A 5,649-nucleotide genomic window follows, 5' to 3' on the forward strand; every position below is an offset into this window, starting at 1 on the left:
GACCTATCGGACGAGACATTATGATTGTCACAACCTTCAAGACGACGGAATCGAGATGAAGATCTTCAAGAACGACATGTTCTTCCTCGAATAGATGGTGAGATACAACACGTTTGGTATCACGATTTGGGAAGGGGCTCTCGATGTTTGGTGATTTTGCTAGAGGTAGGAACAACTCCTGATGGTGTTCCAAATATTCTATTCAAAGGAAGTTACGAAGGCCTCAACAATGATCAAATAACTGGGTAGTCTTCCCGCCCTGGTATGAGACACTACCGATGGTTGAGAGGCCCTATCAATCATCTTCGAAGAGAATAGAGATCAGAGTATGTGGCGAATACAATTCGTCGCATCATAGATTTCCTCAACATATGATGACCGCTCCTCATGGAACTCGTCTCTAGAAGGGGGGGTAATGTCACGGCCATAATCATGTAAGCTAATAATTACATATAGAAATAGATAGAAGTAAGTAAAAGTAGATAAAAATAAGTTAATTCTATAATATTTAATATAGAAGCTTCCTAGAAACTTCCTAGATGCTGCTTTGACTTCATAGGTGTCTTTAATTGACTTTTTGGATTAGAAACGTGGTCAACAAGTTGGCCATGTGCCACACATGTTGTTAGCTTGAAGATCAAGCTAACTATGTGGCCCACACGTAGAAAAACTTGCCTTGTAAGTCAAGGCATGTGTCCTACAAAGTCAACACATATTAGAGGTCCTATAGAACGTCGCCACGTAGCCCCTAGTTAGATAGTATATATAGAGACAAGAGTGAAGGCTTCTTCACTCTTGTCAACTCCTTTCTTGCTTCTAGTCCAGGTTCAAGAGTCTTTAGTTTCTTGTCTTGTGGCAATAGCCATTCCAGTTTCCTTTTAATATATCTACTTGTTTATATTTTGACTTATTATATCGAGATAGCCTTTTTGTGTATATTTTCCCTCATCGAGTCTTTGTCCTTGATATTGGATTTAATAGAGTTTTTATTATATTATATATTATTATGCTATTATGATCTTTAATTGCTATATCTAAAGGAACAATCTCATGTATAATACCTCCAAAAGATAGAAAATGTCCATCTATGACTTCTTCATATACATGTTTAATTTTTTTGATTAACAATATCTCTTATTTTTTGACAAAATCTTTGTCTTTAAAACATGCTGAAGCTCCTAAATCTAACAAAGCTAAGACTTTGTGATTTTTTAGTTCTAAATAAACTTCTATTGTAAAAGGATGTGAGAGATTTGAAGAGAGAATATGACCTTTATTAGGAGTTATATAAGATTCTAGCCACATGGTTCCTATTGCATCTGGAGAAACTTATTTTTTGATAAATTATCTATTTTGCAACCATACTTCTTATTATGTGGTTGCAATTTTTTTTTGAATAATCTTGAGCAATGTGTTTAATTTCTTCAAAATATAAGTATAAGCCTTCTTGATGTTGTCAAGTCTTTTCTTTCTCTAAGAGGGATTTAAAATATATCGTATCAATTTGAATTGGTTTTGGCCTTGATGAACAAGTTTTTGGAAACTTGGAAGCTCCCATTATTAATTGATTTGTTCTTATTTAGTCAAATCTTTATTCTTGACATCTTTCAAATAATGAATTATTATATGTATTGGCTTGAACAATAAATTATTTTAAAGATTCTATCTTTGATATTGTCAATAATAAATCTTTGACATTATTCTTCAATCCATATTAAAATTGATTTATGAAGGCTTTGTCATTCTAATCTATATTGTAAGTAAGGTTTTAGAATTCAAAAACATATATGATAGCTAACCATGATCTTTGCCATAAAGATAAGAGCTTAATCTGTACTATTCTTTGTCAATCACTTTCTCCAAATGTGGCCATATACACTTTTAGGAATGAGTTCAAATCATAGTAGAGTTAAAAATCCTTTTCTATTAAAGGTACAAACCAAGAATGAGAACTTTTTGATAGAAGTGTGCTTATGAATTCAACTTGAGTAAATTTATTAAGGTATTGGAAAGGATGTAATTTTTGATAAAGCTTGATTTGTTGCAAAAATCCTCAAAATTTTGATCTTATTCTATCAAAATTTTTAGACATACTAATCCTTGTCCCTCTTATACTTGTAGAAGAAAAACTTTTTAGATTTGGTTATAAGGTTGATCTACTTACTTCCTTCAAGTTCACAATTTTTTGCCATTGACTACGAACTTCTTCTATAGGTGTAGGTATAGTACTTCCATGATTCATGTTGAAAATACATAAGATTTCTACTCTTAGAGTGTTGACAAGTTCATGAAGATCTGCAATAGTTGCAAACTATTCTCACTTTTATTGAGAGTAGCATCCATAATCTTTCCTTTTATAGACAACTCAAACAAATTTAAAAAGTTAAATTAGAAGAGGGTTATCCACAACCTCTAATAGAAATCTCTACAAAGAGATGTAATCCACTCTCTTTAAAGAAAAGATCAATGTTAGAAAATAAGATTTTTGGTTTAAAGGTGGATAGTCTATAACCTTTAAAATACAATAATAGACGGTGCATAATCTATTTATTTTTTTTTTAAAAAAAATAATAAGTTAGCACTCTAATCAAACTTTCAAGGACATGAATCTCAAAGAAAGAAAATCTTCAATACACTATTGTGTCACAAAAGAGAACTAAAAAGTCATTCAAAGATGATATAATATTAAACTAGAATGGCTATTGTCGAAAATAAAAAGACTAGAAAGTCATCAAACAAGACTAAGGACTAGAAAGGTATTGTCAAAAATGAAGAAGGCTTCATTATTGCCTCTATGTATACTCTTAACTATGAGCTATGTGAGAAGTTGTGTTTTCTATTATGAAGCTACAATATGAATGTGATTGAAATCTAAAGTGGATCAATAATTCAGTAATGTCTTTGTAGAGAATATTCATTTGAGATGGCGCTGCAGCATGAATGGGACCAAAATATGAACAACATATGATGACACCAATGGAATTCCTTGCAAAATATTGTATCCATCTTATAGTTCATATTTTTGGTGTATGACATATTTTATTTAAAAAAGTATTGACAACTTGAGCTTACAAATGAATAATTTTTGTGAAGAGATATACAAACAATATTTTTGAACATATATATATATATATATATATATATATATATATATTAAAATATTAGATTTAAGAAGTTAAAAAGTAATATCTATTTATAATATTTTGGACCATTCACATACCGTAGGATAAATAGTAATCTATTTTTTATTACAAAAATCAAATAGAAGTATGTTATATTAAAATTAAAAAATTTTATGCTTTTCAAAATAATTAGACATTTATAAAATATGAATTTATTTTTATTTAATTTAAATGGCACAAAAAAATATTATTTAAAGAAAAAATATTATATATATTTTTAAAATATGTTAAAATTTCAATTATATTCTTATATTCTTGATAATAGCAAATAAATTTCTAATTTTTTTTTATAATATTAAATATATCTCTAAGTATGATAAAGTATTTCAAATTTGATAAAGACATAGTCAATCTTAAGGACTCTATTTTTTTTTGTTTTATATAAAAAATACAACTAATGTTGTTAATATTTTGTTTGCTGTGCACTTTTGAGCAATTGTGGCTTACTTACTTATATTTCTTTTGTCATCCATCTTCCATCTCTGCAACTCCCTTGTCATCTATTCTTGTAATGATTGCACCTTTATTAGTATTAAATAACATTTTGCAAAGCTATGTATTATATATATGACCAAAATTTCATTTTATTTTATAACACAACTACATCAATATTACAATCATGGACGGATTTTGAGATAGGTTTGCTATATACTTTTAATGAAGGTCATTTATTTGTTGATGATGAACATATCATATTAGAAGCAAATGACTTACAGTAGAAGTGTGTATATCTTGTAAATAAAAGAAGCTTGAGTGGTGCTTTTATATTGATATTCAACTTATATAAAGAGATTGTTGCATATTTGAGCTTATAAATCTATTAAGATTTTTGCTTCATATCTTAAAAAAAATTTAAAATGAAAGTCTAAAATTAATAAAAGTAAAAAGAGAGAAAAATACCAAAAAAAAAAAAAAAAAAAAACACTAAACATTATTGGCAACTTAGAGTAACATGTTTGAATTGAGATAATTAGAATATAATTTTCCATCTTTTACTTATTACTCTATGAAATATGATTTAAATCAAATCTCAATGAAATTACCATGATTAACTTTCATTATTTTTGATATTTTGGAACTCATTTTATATTCTAAAGTATTTTCTTTCTATAACCTTTTTGTCAATTAGAGCCTTGACTTACTACATCCATTGGCAAGTAATTATTGATAGATCCATAAGACCGACACTAGTTAAAACTTAGATATGTAAAAAAATGAACCAAAATCCATCTTATTTCATAAGCTTGAAATGCTTTTCTATCTAATATTAGATACTTCTAATTTTGATGAATTTCACTCACTCATTTATACAAAGATATTAAGAAAAATCACATTTGTAATTCTTTGCACAAATTCATAGAATCATAGGCTCTCTTTTTCATATTAGTGTCTTTTTTTTCTTCTTCCTTCCATTAGAAAATAAGATGTCACCATAATGAAGCAAATGATAGAGATTTAATGTACATTCACCAAAATAGAGCCTCAAAATTTGGCTTTACCTTGCCTACATTATATTTATGTAGAGCTGCTACTACTACAAGGATTTTTTTGCCTGCTTAACATTTTCAAAATATAATTTTACTAAAAATTTCATTTACATTAAATCCATGAAGATACGAATGCTATAAAGATGGATAACAAAAAAAATATGATGATAAATGATAACAATGGATAATAAGAAGCTATAGGTGTTGTAGAGATAGAAGATAGATGATAAAAGAATTATAGGCAAAAGAGTTACAACTTCTTGAGAGTGAATAAAAAACAAAATATTAAAGGCATAAGCTTTGTATTCTATATAATAATAAATAAATAATAAAACTCCTAAGAATGAATGTGGTTTTGTTAAGTTGGAGATAACTTATCATACTTAAGAATATATTTGCTATTATCAAGAATGTAGGAATAATCTTGATATTTCAATATATTTTATGGATATTTAAGATATTTAATTTATTTAAATCATATATTCATAAGAAAAAAATATTATAAATCCATAATCAAAAATATTTATTAATATTTATTAAAAATCTAGAAAATTACTAATTCATTTAGGTGTTATTAAGTAATATTAAAATTTATAATTTTTCAAAAATTTATACACAAAAAAATAAATATTTAAGATTTTAAAGTTAAAAATTTTATTATTATTGATTTTAATACAATCTCTACAAAAATAAACATTATTTAGACAATAGAAACTTTTATTCTTTATAGTATAACTTTTATTTTTGATTGTAGTGTCGAGGTAGAGAGAGTTTACTTTAAGAAAGGATTGGGCTTCTAGCTATCACTAAATGCTCAACCAAGCCTCTAGATAAATGAAAAACTAAGTCTATATTAAAAATTGTCTCTATAGGTGCAATAATATCAATATATGAGCCTTCAATAACAAAGATCATCAAAAATGTGATAAATATCATAAAAAACTTGTAAATTCTTAAAATAAATTCTTTCCAAACTACAA

This window comes from Physcomitrium patens, chromosome 22, assembly GCF_059467195.1.
Source record: "Physcomitrium patens ecotype Gransden chromosome 22, ASM5946719v1, whole genome shotgun sequence".
Classification (NCBI taxonomy): domain Eukaryota; kingdom Viridiplantae; phylum Streptophyta; class Bryopsida; order Funariales; family Funariaceae; genus Physcomitrium; species Physcomitrium patens.